Below are 15,948 nucleotides of genomic sequence, written 5' to 3'. Positions count from 1 at the left end.
TGGGTAATGCTAATTTCTCCCTCAGTGAACCCGAACAGGCATCAAAGTGTGGCGACAAGAGGAGTAATTATTTTTCCAATTTCTTACAGCTAATCTGATGGCGATTGTGGTCCTGTCCCGGGGAAGGTGCGGCCTCTCCAAAGGGATCACCTGTTATATGATCACCATGGCGATAGCCGATCTCCTGGTTTGCATTTTTAACGTCAACATGGACATCTTTCGCCATCATTTCCCACATTCATTCCTGATCTACACCAGTGTCTGCTGTTTCACTTATGCCTTGCAAGTATCCACTGTCCAAATGTCCGTCTGGTCACAACAGTATTTTCTCTTGACCGTTTCGTGGCCATTTCTTGTCCAAAACTAAAATTAAAATACTGCACCAGGAGAACTGCCACTGTGATTCTAACGGCCGTGAGTGTACTCAGTTTTGCCATGAATATCCCGATCTATTTCCGTTTTGAACCCTATTATGTTGTTGGCAATGTGCAGTGGGGCTGCCGCACAGTGAAAGAGTACTTTTCTTCACCAGCATGGAGAACTTACAAGTGGGTTGCTCACCTTTCAGTCCCATTTTTGCCATTCTCCTTGTTGCTGCTGTTGAATTCTCTCACCGTCCGTCACATCTTGGTGGCCAGTAGGTCTCGCAGGGCCCTGAAGGCTCACGGCCCTGGGGAGGGCAGCAGTGACCCCGTGTTGAAGAGCAGAAGAACGGCTATCGTCCTGCTCTTCACTGTCTCCGGGAGTTTTATGGTTCTGTGGACACCAATCGTAATAATTGACCTCCTGTTCGATTTCACCGAGATGCCTACCTTGGAAGATGTCAGTTTTGTTCACTTGGTAATGAGAATCTCACTTCTGATGATGTATTCCAACACCTGTACGAACACATGCATTTATATATTGACCCAGAGGAGGTTCCGGGATGAGATTCTGAACATGGTGAAATTTCCATTGATTCTCCTGTTCAAATTCCTGAAGTAATTTTTGAATAATGTAAAGCTTGGATTGATTGGATGTAGGAAAGATGTTTCCATCAGTCGGAGAGACTGAAATCCGAGGGCACAGCCTCAGGGTAAAGAAACCAACCTTTAGAAGCGAGATCGGCAGGAATTTCGTCAGCCAGAGGGTGGTGAATCCGTGGAAATCATTGCCACAGAGAGCTGTGGGGGCCCGAGCATTGAGTGTTTCTAACACAAAAACAGATAGTTTCATGATTGGTAAGGGGATCAAAGGTTACAGGGAAAAGTTGGGAAAATGCATCGAGAAACATATCAGCCATGATTAAATAGTGGATAAGATTTGATGGGCCGAACAGCCCAATTCTGCTCCTTTATCTTACAGTCTTAAGTATTGAAAGGTTGAGTTGATGGAGTTGGGGACCTAGTTATTGTTTGATATCTCAATTGGACCTCACCAAGTGGCCAGTAGATTGAGGCAAGTCTCGCTGTTCATGGCTTCTCAATCTCTCACAAAATCAAGGGTTTTTATAGCTGAAGAGTTTGGACCAATATTGTTATCCTCGGCACATGTGGTCACCATTGACCAGAAACTCAACTGCACTCGCCACATTAATACCATGGCTACACAAACAGGTTAGAGGCTCGGGTAACTTGGGGGAGTTTTTGTTTGCCCAGAAACTGTAAAAATCCTACCCGAGATCAACGGATCTCATAGAGTCATAGAATCATAGTCATGGAGGTTTACAGCATGGAAACAGGCCCTTCGGCCCAACGTGTCCATGCCACCCCTTTCTTTTTAAACCCTAAATAGTACCAATTGCCCTTATTTAGCCCATATCACTCTATATCCATCTTACCCGTGTAACTATCTAAATGATTTTAAAGGACAAAACTGTACCCACATCTCCTCCTACCTCTGGCAGCTTGTTCCAGACACTCATCACCCTCTGTGTGAAAAAATTGCCCCTCTGGACATATTTGTATCTTTCTTCTCTCACTTTAAATCTATTCCCTCTCGTTTTAGACCCCCTTACTTTTGGGAAAAGATACTGACTCTCCAGCTGATCAATGCCCCTCATTACTTTATAGATCTCTGTAAGATCACCCCTCAGCATCCTTCGCTCCAGAGAAAAAAGTCTCAGTCTATCCAGCCTCTCCTTTAAACTCAAATTATCAAGTCCTGGACCATTGCTGTAAATATTTTCTGCACACTTTCTAGTTTAATAATATCCTTTCTATAACAGGGCAACCAGAACCGTACACAAGATTCCAAGTGTGGCCTTACCAATGTTTTGTACAATTTCAACAAGACGTCCCAACTCCTGTATTCAATGTTCTGACCAATGAAACCCAGCATGCCGAATGCCTTCTTCACCACTCTGTCCACCTGTGACTCCACTTTCAGGGAGCTATGAACATGTACCCCTAGATCTCTGTGTTCTGTAACTCTCCCCAGTGCCCTACCATTTACAGATGATCTTTCCATGGCCTGCCCCTCGCCCACTCCAATTCCCGTGACGGACTGGTAAAATTCCGGCCACTGTATCCAAATATGTGTGAAATTAATAACTCAAATCAAATCAAAATCAAATCAAACTGTGTCTATCGTGTGACACTTTGGCCCTCTGCTAGCACTACATTCCTGCTAACTGCTTCAATGACTTCCTGTACCATGGTGTCCAGGTCAATTATCCACCTTTGAATAAATCCAAAGCTGAGACAGACGGACCTCAGGATTTTTAGAGAGCCAGTGGATATTGGGGAATGAGATGGGAAGTAGAGTAGAGGAAGGAGATCCTGCTGATTGTATTGAATGGTGGGGCAGCAGGCTGGTGGGGGCCATACAGTCTACTCCTGCTCCTATTTCTTATCATCTGATGTCCATCGTGTTTTCCTATTCCTTTTGTTACGACACAGACGTTAATCCCCCAAAGAGGAACACCTCACCTTGTAATGTGTTAAAAGTGTGTGTGAAAGTCTGAACCGTCCTTCAGTCATGTTCAGCAGTTAACTGACAGAAATACCTGTCACTCACTTTAAAATAAAAATTTAACAATTTATTTATCTAACAGGGAACTTTAAATCAACATTAAACACAACGAGAAAACAAGATTCTACTGGATTGCTGTTCAAATAAACACAATATTATTTCATTAAAAAAGATGGAATTTAGACACTCTCAGACCACATCCAAGCAGGAATTGTGTCTTTTGGAAGGTTCCGGAGTTTCTCATTTGATTTCCCAATTTGGTAACTGTGGGTCAGAGGGTGTTTTCTCTTCAGAGATATATAAAGCTGGCAGGGGGGAGAGCTGGTCACTCCCTCTTCAGACTTGAGAGGTGACAGTTGTTAACACCTCTTTTCCCTTTTGCACAATCTTTTATACCTGTGATGACCTATCAATTATCCCACAACTGGATTGGTCTGATTTTTTTTCAACATCATCAAATTCAAATTGGACAGGTTCTTGGTAGCTGCGCACCAGCTTTAAATTAATTGGGTAAATTCAAATGTTCAAATGCCTGATGACTGTTACCAAGGCAACTCTGCTTTCTGGCCTTGGAGAAAAATGTTTCAGCTTGGATTCAGTGTGTACTTTTCATTTTCAGTGCGGCACGGTGGCACAGTGGTTAGCACCGCTGCCTCACAGCTCCAGGAACTTGGTTCGATTCCCGGCTTGAGTCACTGTCTGTGTGGAATTTACACATTCTCCCTGTGTCCACGTGGGCTTTCTCCGGGTGCTCCGGTTTTCTCCCACAGTCCAAAGGTTGATTGGCCATGCTAAATTGCCCCTGAGTGTCTCAGGATTTGTGTGTCAGAGGGATCTATGCCCTCATTGTGAACATCCTCTGGACTGTTTCCGAGGCCAGCGCATCTTTCCTTAGATACGGGGCCCAAAACAGCTCACAATATTCCAAATGGGGTCCGATCAGAGCCGATACAGCCTCAGAAGTGCATCCCTGCTCTTGTATTTTAACCCTCTTGACATGAATGTGAGCATTGCATTTGCTTTCCTAACTGCCAACCGAACCTGCAAATTAAGCTTAAGAGAACCTTGAACAATGACTCCCAAGTCCATTTGTATTTCTGATCTGTGAAGCGTTTCCCCATTTACAAAATAGTCTCTGCCTCCATTCCTCGTTCCAAAGTGCATAACCTCACACTTTTCCACATTGTGTTCCATCTGCCACTTCTTTACCTACTCTCCCAACCTGTCAAATACTTCTGCACCCTCCTGCTTCCTCAATAATACCTGCCCCTCTTCATGTTTTTGTATCATCTGCAAACTTAGTAACAGTGCCTTCAGTTCCTTCCTCCAAATCGTTGATGTATATTGTGAAAAGCTACGGTCCCAGCACCTTCCCCTGAGGCACATCACTAGTCACTGGCTGCCTTCCGGAGAAGACCCCTTTATCCCCACTCTCTACCTTCTGCCAGACAGCCAATCCTCTATCCGTGCCTGATCTTACCCTTTATACTTTGGACTCTTCATTTCTTTTATAGTCTGCTGTGTGACACCTTGTCAATGGCCTTTTGCAAATCTAAATAAATCCTATCCATTGGTTCTCCTTTATCAAACTTCCTTGTTACCTCCTCAAAGAACAGATTTGTGAGACATAACCTCCCCTTGACAAAGCCATACTGACCCTGTCCTGTTTTATCACGCACTTCCAAGTACTCCACAATCTCATCTTTAATAATGGGCTCTGAACTCTTGCCAATGACTGAACTCAGGCTAACCAGCCTATAATTTCCCATCTGCTGCCTCCCTCCCTTCTTAAACATTGGTGTTACATGAGCTACTTTCCACTCCTCTGGGACCCTCCCTGCCTCCAGTGATTCCTGAAAAATCACCACCAATGCCTCCACAATTTCCTCAGCAATCTCTTTTATAACACAGGGGTGTACTCCATCTGGTCCAGGTGATTTATTCACCTTCAGACCTTTCAGCTTCCCCAGAATCTTCTCCTTAGTGATGGTCACTGCACTCACCTCTGCCCCCTGATTCTCCTGAAGCTCTGGCATCCCACTGGTGTCTCCCACCGTGAAGACTGATGCAAAGGAACTATTCAGTTCTTCTGCCATTTCTTTGTTTCCTATTATTACGACTCCAGCCTCATTCCCACTGGTCCAATGTCTATTTTTGCCTCTCTCTTACCTGTTACCTTTTGAAAAAAAACCCTTCCTATTTTCTTTCACTTACATTTCCACTTATATTTCTTTGTCTCCCCTCTTATTGCATTTTTTTAGCTGTCCTCTGCTAACGTTAAAGTCTTCGCAAGAATCTGGCTTCCCACTAATCCTCGCCACTTTGTATGCTTTTCCGTTCGCTTTCATATTTCCCTTGACTTCCCTCATCAGCCATGGATCCCTCATCCTTCCCGGAGCATGTTTCCCCTTCCTTGGGATGAATTTCTCTTGTGCCTCCTGAATAATTCCCAAAAACTCCTGCCATTGCTGTTCCACTGTCTTCCCTGCTGGGTTCACCTTTCCAATCAACTCTGGCCAGCTCCTCCCTCATGTCTTTGTCGTTGCCTTTATTTAATTGGAATTCCATTCTATCTGATTCCAGCTTCTCCCTCTCAAACTGCAGGGTGAATTCTATCATACTGTGATCACTGCTCCCTAAGGGTTCCCCCACCTTCCGTTCCCTAATCCAGTCTGCCTCATTATACATCACCAAATCCAGAATTGCCTGTTCCCTCACAGGCTCTGCCACAAACTGCTCCAAAAAACCATCCCTGAGACATTCCACAAATTCCTTTTCTCAGGATCTAATACCGACCTGATTTTCCCAGTCCTCTTGTGTCTTGAAGTTCCCCCATGATAATTCTTTTATTGCCTTTTTTATGTGCCTTTTCTGTCTCCTAATTTATTTCCTGCCCCCATCCTGACTACTGCGAGGGGGCCAACACATAATTCCCGTCAGGATCCAGAGATGGATTTGAAGATCCTCGATCGTCTTCCTATTATAGCGTCAGAGAGTCAGAGGGTCAGAGGGTCAGAGAGTCAGAGAGTCAGAGAGGTTTGCAGAATGGAAACAGGCCCTTCGGCCCAACATGTCCACGCTGCCCTTTCTTGACCCCTAAGTTCATCCCAGTTGTCCCAGTTTCACCCATATCCCTCCATACCCATCTTACGCAGGTAAATGTCTAAAAGTTTTTTAAAAGACAGGATTGTACCCACCTCTACTACTAAAACTGGCAGCTTGTTCCAGACACTCACTCCTCTCTGTGTGAAAAAATTGCCCTTCTGGGCCATTTTGCGTCTCTCCCCTCTCAACTTAAATCTTTGCCCTCGAGTTTCAGACTCTCCTAACTTTGGGAAAATATATTGACTATCTAGATGATTGATGCCCCTATAGGATCTTATAGACCTCGATAAGATCACCCCAAAGCCTCATACATTCCAGAGAAAAAGTCTCAGTTGATCCAATCTTTCCTAAAAACTCAGACCGTCAAATCCCGAGAGCATCCATCGAATCATTGAAAATTACAGCTCACAAACAGGCCTTTTGGCCCTTCTTGTCTGTGCTGAACCATTTTTTGCCTCGTCCCACTGACCTGCACTTGGACCATATCCCTCCACACCCCTCTCATCCATGAACCTGTCCAAGTTTTTCTTAAATGTTAAAAGTGACCCGGCATTTACCACATTATCCGGCAGCTCATTCCACACTCCCACCACTCTCTGCGTGAAGAAGCCCCCGCTAATATTCCCTTTAAACTTTTCTCCTTTCACCCTGAACCCATGCCCTCTGGTTTTTTTCTCCCCTCACCTCAATGGAAAAAGCCTGCTTGCATTCACTCTATCTATATCCATCAAAATCTTGTACAGCTCTATCAAATCCCCCCTCATTGTTCTACACACCAGGGAATAAAGTCCTAACCTGTTCAATCACTCTCAAGTCCCAGCAACACCCTTGTGATCCTTCTCTGCACTCTTTCAACCTTATTTACAGCCTTCCTGTAACTAGGTGACCAAAACTGTACACAATATTCGAAATTCGGTTATATAAATGCCTTATTTAACTTTGTAAAAGGTCTGACAACACTCGGTTTTAGTCCAACCGATTTATTTGATCGTAAACTCACAAGCTTTCGAGGGGACTCCCTCTTCGTCAGGTGAATGGAGAGTTCTGGCCTCGGACAGAGCATATAAAGCACAGACAGTTTACAGATTACTGATTAGAATGCAAATCTTTACACCTAACCTGCTGTTCAAGTCCTGAAGTGGCTGACAATGTGTGTGGAAGGAGCACTGATCACAGGTTAAAGAGATGTGTATTATCTCCAGACAGCACAGTGAGTGAGGTTTTGCAAACCCAGGCAAGTCACGGGGGTTACAGATAGTGCGACATGAACCCAAGATCCCTGTTGAGACCGTCCTCATGTGTGTGGAACTTGGCTATCAGTCTCTGCTCAGCGACTCTGCACTGTCGTGTGTCGTGAAGGCCGCCTTGGAGAATGCTTACCCGAAGGTCAGAGGCTGAATGCCCGTGACCACTGAAGTGTTCACCAACAGGAAGGGAACAGTCTTGCCTGGTGATTGTCGGGCGATGTTCATTCATCCGTTGTTGTAGCGTCTGCATGGTCTCCCCAATGTACCATGCTTCAGGACATCCCTTCTTGCAACGTATCATGTAGACAATGTTGGCTGAGTTGCAAGAGTATTTACCATGTTCCATTGGCTGCTCTGGTCTCTGGAGATGTTCTTCCAAGATGTTCTCCCTTGTAATAGCTGTTACTTTGGCCGTTATTCCTGTGATGACCTCACAATTTTCTTACACCGCGATTGGTTTGATGTTGTCAACACGATCAAACTCAAATCTGATAGGCTCTTCATAGAGGTTTCCAGCATGGAGACAGGCCCTTCGGCCCCTTTTTAAACTCCTCAGATAGACACAATTTCCCACTTTTGGCCCATATCCCACTCTACCCATCTTACTCAGAAAGTTTATTTATTAATCTCAAGTAGGCTTACATTAACACTGCAATGAAGTTACTGTGAAAATCCCTTAGTCGCTACACTCTGCACCTGTTTGGAGGCACTGAGGGAGAATTTAACATGGCCAATGCACCCTAACCAGCACATCAGTCAGAAAGCGGAGCATCCAAAGGAAACCCAGAATGACATGGGGAGAAAGTGCACACTCCGCACAGACAGTGACCCAAGCCAGGAACTGGACCGTTATCCCTGGTGCTGTGAAGCAGCAGTGCCACCCACTGTGCCACTGTGCCAATTGTTGAGTGTTTTCTTTAAACTCATCGGTTAACAAAAATACAAAAACCTGTAGAGCCGGTTACCCAGGCAACCCCGCTGCTGTTGGTACTTTTGAAACAAATGTTGTAACCTGCAGCCTGTGTGTAATCTGCATTTTAACATGAAACTCAAAACAATATTTAAAGGGACCACACACTGTTTTCTTTCACTCTAACTTTTTTCAATAATCTTTTTAGTTCTTTTAACACACTTCTTATATTTTTACAAAGTTAACTTCACAACATGACTGCTCCATTAAGGGCAGCACAGGAGATGAGGGTCAGCTGACTTGAGGGACCAATCGGGACAGAGAGTGCGGAATCAGCCCCAGGAGTGGAGTCCTCTCTCGGGCAGGAGATATCTAGAAGGCCCAGAGAAGACATGTAGGAACTGGAGCAGAGGGTGGGCTGCTGCCAGAGCTGCTGGAGGGGGAGGGGGAGAGGCTGCAAGCTTCTCCTTGTTAATAAATGCTGGTGTGGTACAGTCTGAGCTTGCATCATTCCACATCTCTTATCCAGAGGAGGGACTAAACAATAATATAGGAGAAAGAGCAGCAAGGTGGGGTCTAATGTGGGTGGGGCCTAGGGGTGATTGGTGTGGGTGGCAGGGGGTCCCTGTACCATTCTGTAGATAGGATTGGTCGGGGCTGGGGGTGGACAGTGATTGGGATGGGCTGGGATGTTGGTCTGCAGGGGGGACTCTGCCTCCCGGGGGGGTGTCTGCCTCTGGTGGGGTGGTCAGGGGCTGGGTCTGCCGGAGGGGGATGGAGGTGTATCGTCACTGCTGGGGGTGGGGGTGCTGGAGACCAGGGCACTGCAGGATGGGAGGGGGGGTTGGGACTGCCTCGGGAATGGACAGCGGGGCTGTGATTGGGCTGTGGGGAGGTCTGGAGGGACAGCAGTGTGGGGGTCCCGGGGTGGTCAGCGATCGAGCGAGTGGGATGCTGACAGTTCGGGGCCACTGCACGTGTGCAGAGTTCTGGAACTGGTGACTCTGTCCTGAATAGGCCCCCCCGAGCTTTTAATGATATTCACAACTGTGACCTCTGCATTGCACAGTGGGAGATTCCAGTCTGAACTCCCACGGCAAAAAACAACAGTGATTTACAGCAATTTTCAAACCAATTCAGTATTTAGAAATTTTTTTGGGAGGATCGGGCCCCAAATTCTAACTTGACAACTGGGAGCAGACTGGAACGGCGAACCCACACCCTCACTTTTCTCAGTAACCAATCTGTACCTGCCCTCCCCGGCACCAATCAGCCTTACACAGCATCAGTTTCACACTTGCTGGCTTCGTGGTCACTCCTGGGCCCATTGGCTGCCCAACAGGTGAAAAAGCCACCCATTTGTTTCAATGGGTTTCTGTAGTGACAGATTCAACAGAGTGAGTCTCAATACATTATAGTAAATCTCCTAGTGTAGTGGTCACAGCCGGCAAAATAATATTGTTATTTCTTGAAAGTAATCGGAGAATACTACAGTATCCGATCATAAGAAATAGGAGCAGGAGTAGACTATATGTCCCCCACCAGCCTGCTGCCCCACCATTCAATACAATCAGCAGGATCTCCTTCCTCTACTCTACTTCCCATCTCATTCCCCAATATCCATTGACTCTCTAAAAATCCAGAGATCCGTCTCTCTCAGCTTTGGATTTATTCCAAGGTGGATAATTGACCAGGACACCATGGTACAGGAAGTAATTAAAGCAGTTCAGTGGAATGTAGTATTAGCAGAGAGCTGTAGATCGGAGGCTGGATGCAGTTTGATTTCATTTGATTTTGATTTGATTTATTAATGTCACACATATTGGGATACAGTGACCGGAATTTTCCCAGACACATGTCACAGGGATCAGTGTGGGTGAGGTGCAGGCTATGGAAAGGTCCGTTGACCTCGGGTGGGATTTTTTGGGTTTGGGACAAGCGAGGCCGTGAAATCCCACCCAGTAAAAAATCATTGTTTCCTGAGCATTATACAGGCAAAACATACAGTACATAGAGTACATGGTGGTGGAGGAAAGGAGAGGGCACAGACTATAGTGTTACAATTATAGTGAGTGTGTGGAGAAAGATCAATTTAATATATGGAGATCCATTCAAAAGTCTGATGGCAGTAGGGAAGATGTTGTCCTTGGGTCAGTTGGAACGTGTCCTCAGACTTTTGTATCTTTTGAAACAAATGTTGTAACCTGGAGTCTGTGTGTAATCTGCATTTTAACATGAAACTCAAAACAAGATTTAAAGGGACCACACACTGTTATCTTTCACTCTAACTTTTTTTTAATAATCTTTTTAGTTCTTTTTAAACCCTTTTAATGATTTTACAAAGTTAACTTCACAACATGACTGTTCCTTTAAGGGCAGCACAGGAGATGAGGGTCAGCTGACTTGAGGGACCAATCGGGACAGAGAGTGTGGAATCAGCCCCAGGAGTGGGAGCCCATACCCAAGCTGTGATACATCCGGAAAGAATGCTTTCATTGGTACATCTGTAAATGTTGGTGAGATTCATAATATTCAGGCCAAATTTGCTTCGCTCCCTGGGATATTCTTCCTGAATTTTCTCCAAATCCCTCATTCCGAAACTTGCCCCCACTAATTTACCAAATTGAAACCACACACTGGCAGAGCAAATCCCCTCAGTCCCTGGTCAGAATGTGCTGGGTTCCAGTCCCAGGCCAGGACTTGACCAAAGTCGTTGACGAAGGCTGTCACTCCATTCCAGCACTGAGGGGGTGCTGCATTTCCACCGGTGCTGTCTTTCAGAGTAAACATTAAATTGAGACCCCTGTCGCCCTCTCAGACACTGGTTAGACCTCACCTGGAATACTGCATGGAGTTCTGTGTGCCACATGATGAAGTAACAATGCCATAGTCCCAGGTGACCATAGGCTGCTCTGTACTTTGAGCGGGGAGCGGTGACTGGTGTTGATTTCACCTGAGATTCACCACACCTCAGGCACGGGGCAAGGTGGGACCTTCATGGATAACCTCAGCCAGTGTGGGAATTGAACCCTCGCTGTTAGCATCACTCTGCATCACTAACCATCCAGCCAGCCCCTGAGCTAAGTGGCTAACACCAGGAGTGGGACTGACAGGCTGTTCAAGTCAATGGAGAAGACTTCAGCATTGGGGACGTGGGTTCACTTCAACTCTGGGGAAAGCTGGACACCGGATATGGAATTGGCCCCCCACGGTGACTGATTTTCCTCCCTGTTGATGGGGAAGGTCATTGGATTTGGAGGCCAGCTCTCCGACACAGCCAAAAGTTAAAATTAACATCAGGTCCCCACCCCCCCAGCAGTTGTGAAACGGCTGAAGAGGCTGGATTGCTGCTTTCTCACACGGACACATTTCTCCTTCCAGGAAAACCTTCTGGTTCAGTTCTGAAAAATCCACTTAAACTCTAATTGATTTAGTGGATACTATTCAGTTAAAATACTTGAACAGTTTATTTATTAGTGTCACAAGTAGCCTTACATTAACACTGCAATGAAGTTACTGTTATAATCCCCAATTTGCCGCACTCCGGAGAATTTAGCATTGACAATGCATGTCCCACAAATGAATTTGAAAAATTGGGTGTCACTGGCTGGGCCAGAATTTATTTCCCATTCCTAGTTGCCCTCGAGAAGGTGGTGGTGAGCCGCCTTCTTGAATCGCTGCAGTCCACGTGCTGTGGGTTCACCCACAATGCCATTAGGGAGGGAATTCCAGGATTTTGACCCAGCGACAGTGAAGGGACGGTGATATATTTCCAAGTCAGGATGCTGAGTGGCTTGGAGGGGAACTTGCAGGTGGTGGTGTTCCCATGTATCTGCTGCCCTTGTCCTTCCAGCTGGAAGTGGTCGTGGATTTGGAAGGTGCTGTTTAAGGATTTTTCGGTGAATTGTTGCAGTGCATCTTGTAATGGTAGAGACTTCTGCTGCTGAGCGTCGGTGGTGGAGGGAGTGAATGCTTTTAGATATGATGCAAATCTAGCGGGCTGATTTGTCCTGGATGGTGTGAAGCTTCTTGAGTGTTGTTGGAGCCGAACCAATCCAGGCAAGTGGGGAATATTCCAACACACTCCTGACCTCTGCCTTGTAGATGGTGGATAGGCTTTGGGAAGTCGGGGGTAAGTTTCTCACTGCAGTATTCCGAGCCTTTTACCTGCTCTTGTAACCACTGTGTTTATGTAGCGAGTGCAGTTGAGTTTCTGGTCAATGGTAACCACATGTGCCCAGGATAACAATATTAATCCAAACTCCTTCAGCTAAAAGAAAACCCTGATTTTGTGAGAGATTGAGAAGCTGTGAACAGTGAGACTTGCCTCGATCTACTGGCCACTTGGTGAGGTCCAATTGAAAGATCAAATAACAACTAGGTCCCCAACCCCCTCATCTTAACCTTCCAATACTTAAGACCATCAGATAAAGGAGCAGGATCAGGCTACTCGGCCCATCGTGCCTTCCCTGCCATTCGATCATGGCTGATATGTTTCTCAACCCCATTCTCCCACCTTCTCCCTGTAACCTTTGATCCCCTTACTAATCAATACCGATCTATTTCTGTATTAAAAACACACAATGACCCAGCCTCCACAGCCTTCCACAGAGTTCCACAGATTCACCACCCTCTGGCTGAAGAAATCCCACCTGATCTCAGTTCTAAATGGTCTCCCCTTTACTCTGAGGTTGTGCCCTCGCATCTCAGTCTCTGCAACTAATCAAAACACCTTTCCTACGTCCACCCTATCCATCTTTTCATTATTCTGAAATTACTTAAGGAATTTGAACAGGAGAATCAATGGATATTTCACCATGTTCAGAATCTCTTCCCGGAACCTCCTCTGGGTCAATATATAAATGCATGTGTTCGTACAGGTGCTGGAATACATCATCAGGAGTGAGATTCTCATTGTCAAATGAAGCAAACTGGCACCTTCTAGGGCAGATATCTCAGTGAAGTCAAACAGGAGGTGAAGTATTACAATTGGAGTCCACAGAACCATAAAACTCCCGGAGACAGTGAAGAGCAGGACGATAGTTGTTCTTCGGCTCTTCAACACGGGGTCACTGCTGCCCTCCCCAGGGCCGTGAGCCTTCAGGGCCCTGCGAGACCTACTGGCCACCAAGATGTGCCGGACAGTGAGAATATTCAACAGCAGCATTGAGGGGAATGGCACTAATGGGACTGAGAGACGAGCGGCCCACCTGTAAACTCTCCACGCTGGTGAAGAAACGTACTCTTTAACTGTGCGGCAGCCCCACTGCACATTGGCAACAACAGAATAGGGTTCATAACGGAAATAGACCGGAATATTCATGACAAAACTGAGTACAGTCACGGCCGTTAGAATCACAGTGGCAGTTCTCCTGGTGCAGTATTTTAATTTTAGTTTTGGACAACAAATGGCCACAAAACGGTCAAGAGTAAATAATGTTGTGGACCAGACGGACAGTTGGACACTGGATACTTGCATGAAATTGCTGACCCTGCAGACACTAGTGAACTTCAGGAATGAATGTGGGAAATGATAGCGAAAGATCCTGACCAGAGTGACATTTAAAATGCAGACCAGGAGATCGGCTATCGCCATGGTGATCATATAACAGGTCATCCCTTTGGTGAGGCTGCACCTTCCCCGGGACAGGACCACAATCGCCATCAGATTAGCTGTAAGAAATTGGAAAAAATAATTACTCCCCTTCTCGCCACAATCCAGTACTTGCTCGGGTACACTGAGGGAGAAATTAGTATTACCCATGCAACTAACCAGTTTTCAGACAGTGAACAACATGCAGTTTCCACACAGACATTCACCCGAGCCGGGAATGGAACCCCTGTCCCTGCCGCTGTGAGGCAGCAGTGCTAAACACGGTGCCATTGTGCCACCGTCACATTAACATAATTAACATGAGATGCCTGTGAGTTTCCAGGCAAACTGTGATCAAATGGACCACAATGCACATTAAATGGCAAATGCTGCCAAGACAGATTCCATGGATTTCTCAGCAATCCACCCATATGCTAGGAAGAGGGGGAAGAAGCAACTGGGGGGGCAATCCCCTAGGGCTGTTCCCCTCAAAAATAGGTTTTCTGTCCTGGAGGCTACAGTTGAGGAGGAATCAACTGGAGATAGCCAAAGGGAGCAGGTCTCTGGAGGTGAGCCTGTTGTGAAGGCTCAGGTGGGTAGGGGATGTAAAAGATTGGGCCTGGTGATTGGGGACTCCACAGTTAGGGGGACAGATAGGAGAGTCAGAAGTAATGGTAGGGACTCAGGGCTGGTGTGTTGCCTCCCAGGGGCTGGGGTCCGGGATGTTTCGGAGAGGGTGTTCAGGACTCTTAAGGGAGAGGGAAATCAGCCCCAAGTCACAGTTCATGTGGGGACGCATGACATAGGGAGGTTAAGGGAAGGGGATATTAAGCAGAAATTTATGGAGTTGGGGTGGAAACTTAAGGCCAAGTCAGGCAGAGTGGTTATCTCGGGACTCGTGCCTGTGCCACGGGATAGTTTCGAGCGGAACAGAGAGAGGGAAAGTTTGAACTCGTGGCTGAGGGGATGGTGCAGGAGGGAGGGGTTCAGGTTCTTGAACAATTGGGGCTCATTCTGGGGAAGGTGGGACCTCTACAGGAGTGATGGTCTACACCTGAATCAGAGGGGAACCAATATCTTGGGGGGAAAATTTGCTAAGGCTATGAAGGGGGGTTTAAACTGATTCAAAGTGGGGGTGGGATCCTGAGTAGCAGGGATGAAAGTGAGGGGGGCATAGATGGGGACTGCAATGCACAGCATCATGGGGGTGGAGTAGAGCATGGTTTGAAATGCGTATACTTTAATGCGAGGAGTATTCGTAATAAAGTGGATGAACTTGCAGCGTGGATCAGTACCTGGAACTTTGATGTTGTGGCCATTTCAGAGACATGGATAGAGAAGGGTCAGGAATGGTTGTTGCAGGTTCCGGGGTTCAAATGCTTCAGTCGGAGTACAGAAGGAGGTAAAAGCGGGGTAGGGGTAGCATTATTAGTCAAGGACTGTATCACAGTGTCAGAGAAGAAGTTTGATGAGGACTTGTCTGTTGAGGTAGTATGGGCTGAGATTAGAAATAGGAGAGGAGAGGTCACCCTGTTGGGAGTCTTTTATAGACCTCCTAAAAGTTCTAGAGAGGTTGAGGAAAGGATTGCGGAGACGGTCCTGGATAGGAGTGAAAGTAATGGGAAATTGTTGTGGGAGACTTTAATTTTACTAATATTGATTGGAATAGCTATAGCTCCAGCTCGTCAGAGGGGTCAGTTTTTGCACAAAGCGTGCAGGAAGGTTTTTTGACTCAGTATGTAGATAGGCCAACTTGAGGTGAGGCTATATTGGATTTGGTGCTGGGAAATGAGCCAGACCAGGTGTTAGACTTGGAAGTTGGTGTGCATTTTGGTGATAGTGACCACAATTCGGTTACGTTCACCTTAGTGATGGAAAGGGATAGGCATGAACCTCGGGTCAGTAGTTTTAGCTGGGGGAAGGGTAATTATGAGGCTATTAGGAGAGAATTAGGAAGCATAGGTTGGACTAGGAGATTACAGGGTCTGGGAACGTCCGAAATGTGGAGTTTTTTCAAGGAGCAGCTACTGCGAGTCCTTGATATGTATGTCCCTGTCAGGCAAGGAGGAAATGGTCGAGCTAGGGAACCGTGGTGCACTAAAAAAGTTGATTCGCTGGTTAAAAGGTAACAGGAGGCTTAT

The sequence above is a fragment of the Carcharhinus amblyrhynchos genome, unplaced genomic scaffold (assembly GCF_965287045.1).
Source record: "Carcharhinus amblyrhynchos unplaced genomic scaffold, sCarAmb.v2.hapA scaffold_40, whole genome shotgun sequence".
Classification (NCBI taxonomy): domain Eukaryota; kingdom Metazoa; phylum Chordata; class Chondrichthyes; order Carcharhiniformes; family Carcharhinidae; genus Carcharhinus; species Carcharhinus amblyrhynchos.
The sequence above is the reverse complement of the archived record's forward strand: the minus strand, read 5'-3'. Positions refer to the sequence as shown.